Source organism: Grammomys surdaster, unplaced genomic scaffold (assembly GCF_004785775.1).
Source record: "Grammomys surdaster isolate TR1022 unplaced genomic scaffold, NIH_TR_1.0 126048, whole genome shotgun sequence".
NCBI classification, from domain to species: domain Eukaryota; kingdom Metazoa; phylum Chordata; class Mammalia; order Rodentia; family Muridae; genus Grammomys; species Grammomys surdaster.
Genome location: NW_021620860.1, coordinates 4,100,032 through 4,113,330, shown reverse-complemented (window position 1 = coordinate 4,113,330; position 13,299 = coordinate 4,100,032). Strand labels below are relative to the sequence as shown.

At 49.7% G+C, this 13,299-nt stretch overlaps 1 long non-coding RNA gene across 1 annotated transcript in view; it reads left to right on the top strand.

Annotated features, from left to right (window-relative positions):
- Positions 1–7,999: 7,999 nt before the first annotated feature.
- Positions 8,000–13,299, top strand: part of LOC114610558 — a 7,551-nt gene continuing 2,251 nt past the window's right edge. The window contains exon 1 of the long non-coding RNA XR_003709698.1: positions 8,000–8,103. This is a non-coding gene — a long non-coding RNA (uncharacterized LOC114610558). The remainder of the gene's footprint in view (positions 8,104–13,299) is intronic.

Here is a 13,299-nt window from a genome sequence, read left to right as displayed (position 1 = left end):
TCGAATGCATCTATACCTGTGCTCATGTACTGACATCTGCCCATACCATCCTCAGGCATTCATATAAACCCACTCATCCTACAAGGGTTCCTAATTCAGACCAGACATACATCAATGCACATAGGATGACATTCACATACAAACCCCTACACATTCACATGTGTACAGTGCACAGTGATATTCACACATGCCCACATCTGTATTTAGCCCACAAATGCACACACACACACACACACACACACTCGTGAGTATACAAACCACACACAAACATAATTACACCAGCTTCTGAGTTTCCTACAGGCAGGGTCAGTAGTGTCCTCTCTTCTCTGACCACCGAAGTATTCAGTCATGCTCTGTGGAAGGGATTCAGGGGGAGAGTTGTTGAATGGACTCAACATTCAGACTCATCCATGAGCTGTGTAGGCCTTCTGAAGACCACACTGGTCATGTTCTAGAGACTAGGCACATCAAATCACCTGTATACCAGGGAATGTGCAGTCAATCTTTCAGAAGAAACATCACCCTGCCCTTTTCTGGTTCCCAGACAGCCAAGGCCCTGGTACAGAACTGTGTGGGGACAGTCTATCCCAGCACCAGATGTTAGCTATGTCTGGACTACAGTTTCCTCTTCAAGAATATAGTCCCAAATAATAGAAACAAGGGACAGACCAAGAGAGTTTATAAAGAAGGCCTGCTCCTGAGTAGGTGATTTCCTAGGTCACTTAAACTTAATTCATCCATTCACTGCAGAAAGAAAAACAAAACTATACTATGTAACCAACAAAGTTCAGCAGACAGTCCCCAGGAAGGACGGGTAGACATCACTGTGGCTTTGAGAATTCATGTTCACGAGCCACCATGGCTAGATGTAAGAGTCTAGGCAGCAAGCAGGACCTCAGAAGTCCCTGGGGAGTCCTTCCTCCTGGACAGAGACTACTTCTAAGATGTCCCCTCCCCCAAAGCTTTTACAGATCTGCCTTAGTCTCTGCTGAATTCATGGGAGGCAGGAAGGAGAAGCATTAGTACTTCCAGAAGCATTGAGCTGCTTACTACCAGGCTACCGACAGTGTGGCATTAATTTAAATACTCCCGTTATTAATAATTTATGATCCCAGTTACTATTATTGCCAAGGTTATCCATCTCAACACAATTGAATATGACCCACACCACCATGGCTGGGCCTGGGTTATTAATAATTTCCATGGTCTTGATCATTTAAGCCTTACTCCAACAATTACAAACAGCAATTGTTACTATTATTAGCAGTATTTCTATGATTAAGCTGAAGCGAAGGCCTGAGATGTATTGCTGAATGCTGACAGGGAGTGTAACTGCAAAGCGTGCGGAAGAAGTGTTGCATTGTGGGAACTTAGGCCTGAGTGCGAATGCTTGCCCCCTGCCCCATTGCCTCTTCCTTATTACCTTAGGAAGGCTACAACCGTGTCTCCTGGCTTTTGTTTTCTTATCTATAGGATGGGGCTTTAAAGGGAGGAAGCAAGGATCAAATAGAGAAACACAGTGTTCATCACAGAAGAGACCCAGCCTTCCCTTGTTCACTCAGTGTGACTTTGGGAGTCCCTGCTATGGCCCACACACTTCTAGGTACTGGAGGTTCACCAGTGGACAAAGCAACTCTGTGGAGCTAACAGTCCCCGTCAACAATTCTCAGCCTGCGCATCATGGCCCTTTGGGGGAGTCGAACAACCCTTTCACAGGGGTCACCTAAGACCATCAGAAATATCATATATTCACATTATATTCATAACAGTAGCAAGCTTTTGTTACTAAGTAGCAACAAAAATGAATTTATGGTTGGGGGGTCACCACAACATGAGGTCACACAGCATTAGAAAGATTGAGAATCACTGGTCTAAATAAAGTATTAGTTATTTCATATGAGGGTTATTTTATAATGTGACACCTTAGCTTGACCACACTATAGGTAGCACAGCTATGATCAGAATAGTCCTTTGTCGAGATACCCATGTCACCATGACCACAACCACTGACCTCCAAACCAGTGCACACCGCTGTAACCACCACCATCTCCATCGCCACCCCCAATTCACACCAAAACATCTGTCTCAGCAAATCCTAGACTGCTGTGCTCTCCCCACCCCACCTCCCCCCGAAGTCATCATGACCCTGACCATGGGTATAGTTAACTCTCATTGTCAGCTTGGCTGGATTTAGAATCACCCAAGAAGCACAACTCTGGGTGTTTCTATGAGGGTTTTTCCAGAAGGTTTTAACAGACTCTGGATGTTTCTATGGGGGGGTTTCCAGAAGGTTTTAACAGACAGGAAGAAAGCCACCATACAAGCTGTGACCTCGAATGAGCTGGGGCACCATATAGAACTCAAAGGAAAAGGAGGTAAGCACTTGCATTTATCCATCTCTGCATCCGGGCTGCTGATGCGGTGTGTCCAGATCCCTCATGTTCCGGCTTCCATGCTGTGGTGGTTTGAATGAGATGTCTCCCTTAAGTCTTGGGCATTTTAACACATGGACCTCAGTTGGTGGCTGTTTGGGAAGGACTAAGAGGTGTGGCGTTGATGGAGGAGGTATGTTACTAGGGGGTGATCTAAGGGCTTTAGAAGTCTCCCACCATCCCCAGAGGTGTAACCTCCCAGCCTCCAGCTTGAGGGTCTGAAATGTGAGCTCTGCTACCAACACCCTGCCTGCCATGCTCCCTGTGGTGATGGTGATAGACTCCTACCCCTCTGAAACTGTAAGCCCCAATAAACCCTGTTGCCTGGGGCATGGTGTCTAATCACAGCAATAGAAAAGTAACTAAGACATGTGCCTTCCGGATTGGATGTGTGTTTGAATAGAGAAGTAAAATAAACCTTCCTTCTTTTTTTTAAAGACTTATTATTTTATGTATATGAATACACTGTCACTGTCTTCAGACACACCAGAAGAGGGCATCAGATCCCAGTATGGTTGTGAGCCACCATGTGGTTGCTGGGAATTGAACTCAGGACCACTGAGCCATCTCTCCAGTCCCCTAAACCTTCCTCCTTACTTTGCTTTATTAGGTATTTTGTCACAGCAGTTAGAAGAGTAACTGATAAACCATCGTCACCATCATCCATCACAGACGATTTACCACGTTCAGTACTATATGACCACGGCCACCCATACTCCCCATGGCCACCATCATAAAAACCCGAATGCAATCATGACCACGGCCATCTGACCCACCTCTACTCATCCCTTAGAGCCACTGGCTGCCCGAGCCAAACTCCTTTGTGACTGGGACTCCTGGCCCCAAACCAAGTAGTCTTCAACTGTAAGTGGTCCTATCTCAGACTCCACGAGACACCTTCTTCTCAGCCCTCTTTTCCCTGACCACTGAGAGATGGGATGAGGGGGGAGACTGAAAAGGTGATCAGCTTGGCAGCACCAAGGTGGCAACAGTTTTCCTGACCGGATTTTACTCTCTCTCTCTCTCTCTCCACACACATACACCATACACACACATACCACACCACATACACACACACCACACTACACATACCACACCCACCACACATACCACACACACACACACCCGAAGACCCCTAGATGACAGCAACTTCAAGGCAAAAGTATGGATAATATAGATGTAGTTCAGCATGGGGCTGGGAGGGATAGGAGTTGGAAAGATGCATTATCAGGAGTCCATATAGGAGGGGCAAGTCCTCCCCTCCCTGTTCACCTCACCACCTTCATCCTCCAGGAAGATGTCCCCTAATGTCCTCTCCTTCTCTTCTCATTCCATTTGTCACCCCACCCAGACCTCTCCCAGGGCCTTCAAAGGACTCAGCACCTACAAGACTGACAGATCCATGTGCCCATATTTTTTCCTGGCTGCAACTATGAACCATCCTGAAGCTGCAAACCCCTTCCTTGCAGACAATGAGAAAGCCCACTTCCAGAGCCTCTCTACAGGCTGTCTCCCACAGGCAGGGAGATGCGCACAGCTGTTTCCCACATTCCCATTGCCATCCTGGGAAGGTGATGCTGTAACTTTGTAGGTGAGGTGTCTGGGACTTGAAGAGGTTACTTGGCTCAGGAACAAGTAGTGGCACACGTTACCAATGGTTCCGCTCTGCACAAAACACCAAGCATTCACACCTCTCCCTGCTAACGCCCTGATCGGAGGTACTTGCCCCCACCCCCACCCTAGCTCCTCAGCCTTCTCCCTCTAGACAGCTGCTATGGGGCTGGAGAGGAAGGACCTCCACCTGAGAGGGGCTCAGTCCTGACTCCAGATCCCTGGCTGCTCCCTCTTGGTGGACAAGGCACAATACAGGCTAAGTGGGCTGTGCAGAGGCACACCATGCCAGAGAGAAGAGATGAACTCTGTCAGCTCCCACCTTTCTCGTCCCAAGGGAGTTACTTCTGTTTCTCCAGTTCCATGACTAACCAGAGGCAGGGTGGCAGGAGTTAGAGCTGAGGAGAGGGAAAAGGAAGTGCTAGGCCTTTCCAGCTGTATCCCATCTGCCCCGGGCAGGCAGCCAGGCAAGGTAAGTGAAACTCACCCCTCCCCTTTAGGAGCTGGCCTGGTGGCTTTGAAACAGGATGTCCTGATTGCCTCTAAGCTGACACCTTCTGAGAAATGAAGGTGGAGCCTGTTCCATAAGGGGACAGACGGTGGTGGATGGATGCTGGAGCCCAGAAATTGGTTTGGGGTTCTTGAGTTTTCATTCTGGAGCTGAATCGGTAGTAAGGGGAGTGAATAGAATTAGCAACTTTGGAGTCCAGTTAGATTAACTCAAGCATCAAAATGGTTGCTTTTCGCAGTGCCCCCCCCCTTTCACTGCCTGCTCTAGTACGGCGGCTACTGCTGCCTCCCTGCCTACACTCTGTAGAAGCCCCATGTAACCCACATTCACCAGCCTTTTCCACTCGTGAGCCCAACACAGGGTATGCCCTGGGAGCACTGCTTGCTCCTCCTCTATAGGGTTGGTAGCATTGGGCAAAGGCTTCTGGGTTGAGGCCTTTTCCAGTGTAAGTCTAGGCCATACCCATATGGCTGTCCAGGAGTCTCAAGACTTGAGCGGTTTGTTCAGACACAGATCATAGAGACATGTTTTCCTGCGACTTTGTGATTCAGTGAACGAAGATGAGAGATGAGTGCTGGGACCTGCCGTACAGGCACGTGGGACAGATGCCAGGTGTTGGGGGCTCAGAGCAGCCAACTCCCCCATGACTTCAGGGGCTGCCATGCAGTGGCCCAGCCTCTCTCCTCTCTGAGTGCCTTCCACTAGGAAATTCCTTCCAACTTTCCACGGTGATCCATTCTTTTAGTTCCCAGGGGCCTTGGGACTGCCTCACTTTAAAAACTGAATTTTTTAGTCACTGTTTTCATATATATTTTTATTTTAGAAATATTTTTATATATGTAAATGTTTGTCTGCATATATGTATATGTACCATGTCTGGTACCTAAATAGGCCAGAAGAGGGTATGGGGTTCCATGGAACTGGAGTTAAAGACTGTTATGAACTGCCACATAGGTGCTAGAAACTGGACCCAAACCCTCTGCAAAACCAGCGAATGCTCTGAACCACTGAGCCATCTCTCTAGTCCTTTGTCTGTCTGTCTGAGGAATCTCGGGCTGGTCCTGAACTTTATCTGTAACTGAAGATGACCTTCAGCTTCTGATCTTCCTGCCTACTTCCCAAGTGCTAAGATCTGCAGCATCATGACCAGTTTATGAGATACTGGGGGATGAACCCAGGGCTTTGGGCACACTGGGTAAATACTTTACCAACTGAACTATATCTCCAGCCATGACTTGATTCTTTTTGTTTTGCTCGTTCATTTGAAATGAGGTTAGACTTTGGGCATCCAGTGTAGCCAGGATGGTCCTGAACTGATTTTCTCACTTTGACTCCACAGGCCGAGATTACAGGCGTGTACCACCATGTCCAGCTCTCTTCCTATCCTATGTCCAACAGCATGCAAAATGTTTTAAAGAAAAAAATGAAGTTAGCCTATTCCACGGCTAGAACATCATGAAGTCGGTACGGAGGAAAAGAAAACAAAGCGTCCGAGGCCCAAGTGCCTGTCTGTTGACTCGATGGGTAGTGGTCAGCCCCTCTCTCTCTTGCTCTGAGCCTCAGTGTCCTTCTTCCTAACATAGACATAAGATGAGAAAGAGCCTTACAGAATGAGTAGTCAAGAAAAAAGTGTGGGTGTGCTCTGAAAGGCAGGGAGGGCCGGAAAGATGTCAATTAGTCTCGTATTTGATGCTGCTATTGATGGTGGTTTCTAGCTAGAAACCGGATGAGGGGAAAGATGACATTTCAACACTGGGGACTGGGCCCAGGGTCCTTCCTGCTGTAGATAAGAGCCAGAGTTGTGACAGGCCTCTGGCTTCAGGGAAATTCCCACGGGAATTAGTGGAGGAGGAGCTGTCCCAGGCCTAAGTTTTATCTTCACTCTGCTCTGCTCACCCCCCCCCCCCCATGTCTGGAGAGTGGGGTCAAGTGCAATTGTCTCAGTTGGTTTCCAGCAGGGGAGGGCAAAGGGCACTGTTGCAGAGTCTGGACAAAGTCATTTTCCCTGTGCCTGTCCTGTCCCTCACAGAGAGGAGACTCCCTCTGATGGCTAGAAAAGCAAGTGTTGGTGCAGGAGGATTGCTTCTCAGCTCCATCCATCAGGAGATGGGCTCTGTTCAAATGCACAGATCCCAAGCCAGAATGAAGGGAGGGGGGCTTTGGGAGACAGAAGACCAGAGGCACCAGATGTTCCTACAGAGCCTGTCTCTGCATGTAGCAACTGACCTCCTTCCTGAGAAGTGGGGGAGAAGGCAGATTCTCCAATGTCTTATTCTTGGGAGAGACACAGTCTCTGGGTCCTTAAGAGCATATAGGTGGTTCAGACAGTGGAGAGGAACTTCCTTCTGCTGCTGTTGTCCCTTCTATGGGGGCAGGGCCACAGCATGGCCTTGGTGATCTTCTCATCTTAGAGGTTTCCCCCAATTAAACAGCAGTGTATACCTGGGATGGGAACATTTACACATTGAAAGCTGGTAGACAGATTTCAGGGAAGTGAAAAGTTAACCCAGAAGTTAACTGGGGAAGTTGAGGCCTGGTAACAGGTTCCAAATCTTTTGGTGGGAAGGTTAGAGAAAAGGGAGGGCTAGGGAGGTTTCCATAGTCTTCGAGGAAGCCTTGCCCAGTTCCCTGTGTGACCAGGAGGATCCTAGCCCCTCTAGGTCTGCTTTTCTACTTGTGACAAGAGGATAGACCCCACCCCACACTGTCTTTGCTCCTGTGCTTTAAAGCCAGGTTCTCGTCCAGTCTGCTGGGTGCCTAGGGGGAGGGGAGGGGAGGAGGGGGAAGGTAGAGGTGGGGGAAGGGAACTTGGAGGAGCCACCAGATGAGGAAGTGCTGAGTTGACACTTTTAGCCCAGCCACCTGGCTGGGTAAGTTTATTCATCCCTAGCCCTCCCCTCCAGGCCCGCCTGAGCTCAGAAATGCCTTCACAGCCCATCCCCGAGTTCCCCCACTCAGCTGGAAACTCTTAAGCAAAAAGGTCGTCAAGATGATTAAATGCGAACAGATTTTCAGCTCTTTTTCCACTTTAATTAAAAATGTGCTCTCAGTTCTGAGGAAGCTGGAGACAAGGAGTGAAGGAGCGGCTCCCCAAAGGCCGCTGGGCTGAAAAGTGAAGGAAAAACACTCAGGTGTCTGAGGTTGGCCTTCAGTGCCATGAAGGTCAGGGGACTAGCCTACAGCTGTCATGTGTCCATTGGCCCTTCACAGAGAGGCCAGCCTGGAGGCCACTGGACATGAGACATTGGCATAACACACTCTGGAACTAGTGTAAGCTGGTGTGGGAAACAGAAGGTATTTATATACATGCACTACCGAGCCGTTGCCAGTGTAGGGAAAGGGGATGAGACACTGGAGTCTGACAGAAAATTCAGTAATGAAAATGAATGATTAACTAACTCCCCACAAGCACAGGGGTGGCCCAGGACGCCAGTGTACAGACGACTAGGGCCGGCTGAAAGCACACAGTGCCTGGAGACAAATCAGGAGGAGATTTAGGATGCCTGTGAAGAAAGGCAGGTGCCTGGGAGTGGGGCCCCTGCTAAGCAGGTGGGTGAGACTATGGACAAGGGTTTGGTGTGCAGCCACAGTGGTTTTGTTAATGGGCTAGGGTGACAGGAAGCTGGCAGAATCCAGCGGGGGATGAGACCGCCACCATTGTCTTCTCTCTCATTCTCTGCAGCCTGAAGAGAAGAGGGAGAGGGAGATGTGGGAAGGGATTTGTGGGGACACCTGAGACCATCTGCAGGGGAGGAGGGAAGGCGGGGGCAGGGAACTGGCACTGGCTTCAGGAACAGCATAGCCTATGACCCTTGGTTACAGATACTGTTTCCGGTCTGGCTTCAGTCCTTGGCAGGGCCTGGAGTGGAGCTTCCCTCTGAGAGTAGAAGACAGAATGATAGCGTTTGAAGTTGCTCTTATGTTCTGATCGCCTCTGCGCTATGCAGGACAAAGAACTCCCACTATTTCCTGGCCCTGTACGGGGTGGTCTCACCTGCCCCCTCTTGGGATGGGGAGCCTGTCCTTGTCGCTGCTGTGTTGGTGACCCATGATGGTGTTCCTATTTATTCATCATGATCCAGCTCCCAGGCAGGAAAACAGTGGAAGGGACCACACTCCGCAGAGGGGGTGTGGTCAGAGCCTCCGGTGCTTGGCATCTTTTCACATCCATCTTGGTCTGATATCATTTGAAGATTCCACCAGCCAAACTTAGGGGCCACCAAGAGAGCAAGGCCACCAACTCAGCAGAGGTCAGAAGAAGTAGCTGGACGCTCTGCCAGGAGGGAGCATGGGTTTCCTGGCAGAGGGAGGCCATTCGAATCTTTAACAAGGATCAGGGGTACAGAGACAGGAATCCCATCTAGACATGTGAGGAATCAGTTTAGGGATAGCCCGAGAATGAAGGAGCAACGGGCAGACACACTGGGGACAGACTCTAATCCCTGTCCCTTGCAGGTGATGAGAAGTCTTTTCCCCCTTGGAAGGCCCTTTCTGACCCAAGTCAAAGCCTTCTGCTTCCCTAAGCAGGGGTAGCTGGTAGTCCCTCCCTCAGCTGCATCATTCCAGTCTCTGTTTTAGAGGATGGGAAGGGAACACTGTATTTAGCTCTGGGGTGAAGCCCTGCACCTGCATTGGCCTGGTATTAGGGTGGACCTGTCACCTGAGATAAGGACTCCTGGCAACCTGAGTCCCCAGTGGCCTTCCTGCCCTTGGCCTTCCCTCATTTCCTTGTTCCACTTTTAGAGAACCCCGGGACTCCTCAGCAGGCGGCAGCCTATTTTGCCAGGATCCACATAGAGCAGCGCCTGGCACAGTAGCGGTGAAGCGGGAAGTGGGTCTCTGTTGGCGGGCACCGCGGTGCCCGGAACTCGCTATTCCTCCCCAGTGTTAATTATCAAAATTAACCGAACACTATAAATAACCCAACTCAGAGACTCAAAGTGCCTCGCTTCTAATTAATTCATTCCAATCAAGACAGTACGCCCCCCTACCCTAGCATCCAAGGGACGGGAACCTCATTGTGCAGCTTTTTAAAATATCGACCCCCGATAAACCGTCCCCCTCACCGCGCCTGAGAGCCAAGAGAAGAGAGAGAGGGGGAAAAATCAGCCTGCTTTCTTGGAAGGGGGGAGCCTATAAATAACCACATATTGGTGTGTTTGATGGACGACATTCTCATGGAGATTGGCTTTTGCTGGGATGAGGAGACGTGGGGGTGGGGGTGGGGTGGCTGAGACTTCCATCTGCCGCCTCGTTTACTGGGCAATAAATTTTAAAGCAAGACTGTGAGTACCGTCCAAGGCCTTCGTGCTTGGGGAGACTGATTGATGGGGGGGGGGCTAGATAAAGCAAGCTCTAGGATAAATGTGGGGAGGGGAGCAGAGTGGAGGGAGGGAGGACAGAGGGAGAGAGGAAGGGAAAGGGGGACATCAAGGAAGGAAGAGTGACAGAGAAGCGGAGGGGTGTGTTTCTGGTCTCACCTTGCCAGGCCGCCCAAACTGCTTTAGGACAGTCTATCCTGACTTGTATCCAGTTGTTTCCCCTCTAGCTCCTCCATGGATTTTGGGTGCCCTTTGAGAGACTAGCTGTGGATCTAAGGTCAGACGAGGCTGGAATAAGAAGGAGGAGAAGGAAGAGGAGGAGGAAGAGGAGGAAAAAGAGAAGGAAGAGGAAGAGGAGACCTTGGGATAAGCCTCAGTAGATAAATCACTTGGTCCTACAATCATGAGGACTGGGGTTCATATTCCCCAAACTGGCAAAAGCAGAGCAGGTGGCAGCTGCCCTCAGGAGTCAGAGACAAGGGATCGCAGCCAGGCTGGCTAGACTAGACTAGCTGGAATTGGTGAAAGACCCTGGCTCAATAAATAACATGGAGAGCAACAGAGGAAGGCATCTGATATTTGATGTCAACTTCTGGCTTTCACATGCATATGCACACATGTAAACATGCATACACATGTGAACACCCATATGCACATGTGAATGCCTGCATCACATGCGCATGTGCACACACACACACACACACACACACACACACACTGAGTGTTATCACCATCATCAGGAGCAGGGCCATGCCGCAGCTGTGCCTCTCTGGGCAGTACACTGTCTCCTCTGTCTCACCCCTCATTGTGCTCCAAGTGGGAGCCAGGAGAACCTTAGTTTGGTCACCTGGATAGGTCACTAGCTAGGAGCTCTCCCAAGACAAGGTTTGTCCCCGAGGACAGGGTAGGTGTCTATCAAGTGGGGAATCCCTTTTGGGTTGGTGTCAGTGAATACTCATTCTAACCCTTCTCAGACCAGTGTTCCCTTCATGGGACAGATTTCTAAGGGGCTAAGAGAACACTTGAAGACCCCGGGGCCTGAGACATCAACTCCAACCCTAGCCCCCAGCCTGTCTTGTCTCTCCTACATCCTGGCTATAGATGACCCAGGTGGAGAGAGTGAGTGGCTGTTTCCCATGCGTGTCCTGTCTTGGGCTTAGCTGTGAGTGGTTCAGCATGACAGGGCTGAGGCAGGGGCCTGCCAGGAACCAGTTCCTGGGCAATCTGATCTCCATTAATCCTATTCTGCTTTACATTACTGCAACCAGGAGGCTTCAGAAACATAACACTTCCTCCCAGCTTTTCTCTACTTCTTCTTTTCTCAAGGACCTTGTCCAATACCTGGCTTCCTTGGAGACCCCCTGCCTCCTCAGAAGGCCAACATTGGTCGTACAAAGCCACCAAGCACCAGGGGTGACGGTATGCCCCACAGCCTCAACCCAATTCAGTCTTTGAATAAAGAACACAAATTTGCTACTAAACAAAAACAATCCTTCCCCTCTCACCCCATCTTTCATGGGTACCCTTCTTTATGTTCTGAGATCTGTGAGGAAGGGCTGATGGTTGTTCCCCTTCTCTCCATCTTCTCCGAAGAGCCCTGTGGGGGCTCTGCAGTATCCAGTTTTGTACCTTTCACTGAGGGCACCAGACAGGAATGAATGGGCTGGTAACCATCAAACATAGGCATGAATGAAGACGAGGGCTGGGGTGAAATCAGAGAACTCAGCTGCTGGTAGCTGCTGTCCAGAATCTACTCTCCAGCCTCACCACTTGCCACACTCCTCTTCCTGACTGCCTCCTCCCTCCCATCTGCCCCTCACCACACCACAGAAGTGTCACATCCTCCAGGAAGCTCACCTTGCTCCAGTCCTGGAACCCATGCTGACAGGGTCATTCTTATCCATCCTTCTCTGCTGGTGCTAAGCCCTACAGGAGTGCCTGTGTCTGTTGCTTAGAGTGTTCTTCCTGCATGGTACAGAATGCTCAGTGATACAGAGAGAGAACTCATGGATACAGGAGGGGCTAGACTAGGAACAGCTTAATTAGCCTTTGATAGAGGGTGGGGGCAGAAAATAAGGAGGCTGTCTATAAAGGCATCACAAAACACCACTAGGAAGCCAGGTGTCTTAGTTAGGGTCTTACTGCCGTGAACAGACACCATGACCAATGTAAGTCTTATAAAAGACTGTCTTACTGGTTCAGAGGTTCAGTCCAGTATCATCAAGGTGGGGACATGGCAGCATACAGGCATGGAACAGGAGGAGCAGAGAGTTCTACATCTTCATCTGAAGGCTGCTAGTAGAAGATTGACTTCCAGGCAGCTAGAGTGAGGGTCTTAAGCCCACACCCACAGTGACACACCTACTCCAACAAGGTCACACCTCCTAATAGGACCACTCCCTGGGCCAAGCATATTCAAACCATCACACCAAGGATAGAAATAAGCTGGGAAACTGGGGTTGCAAACTTTCTAAAGTCATGCCACTCATTTAAGGACCAGGAGGGGCAGGTTGTCTTCTTTTAAGGTCAGATAGTGATGCTTACAATTGGCAAGCGGCTTTAAAGGACTTTCTTCATGCTGGGGAGGGGAGACATGTAGGATGAATGGGAGAGGTGGTGGGTAGGGTCCCTTATCACCTCCTCCTCACATTCCCAGATCCTCTCCACTCTCGCTCTCTTCTAAGGCTGCAGTGACCTGGAATACTCCTGGGAAAGCTTACAGGAGAGGGCAGCCACAGAGCCCAAACAACCTTCATTAATGTCTAAATAGACAGGCCTGGGTAGTGCCCAGATGGAGGATGGCAGACATTATCCCTGCCCTCTGGGCCTTCCAAGAGGATCCAGACACATAGATGGGGACAGCCATAGATGAACAGCCGGGAATGACAATAAACAGTATAAAATCTCTCTCTGTCTCTCTGTCTCTGTCTCTGTCTCTCTGTCTCTCTGTCTATGTCTCTGTCTCTGTCTCTCTGTCTCTCTCTCTCTGTGTATGTGTGTGTGTGAATGCGCTATAACATGAACTCTTATTCCAATTCGATCCAATTTGGGTAAGGAGTCATTCATACAATCTGTTGGCTGGTATCACACTGCCATATGGGACACCTAACTTTTCTGTGGAGACCATATACTCTCTATCTTCACCTTTCTGACTACCCCAGGAGTAGCCATGTGACCAAAGCTTTGTTATCAAGAGATAGACATATCATTAAGCCCACCCATTTGGAGTCCCCGGGCTTTCCTCTTGCTGAGGGTGCAGTGCTGGGATGTTGTAAGCCTCCTTAGGGACAGCATGATGGAGAGCCAAGAGATACTCAGCGGGATTTATCATCCCTGCTTTAGTTTTCCCGTGGTCAATTGAACCATAAAGAAGTCGTTCTCTCTCTCTCTCTCTCTCTCTCTCTCTCTCTCTCTCTCTCTCTCT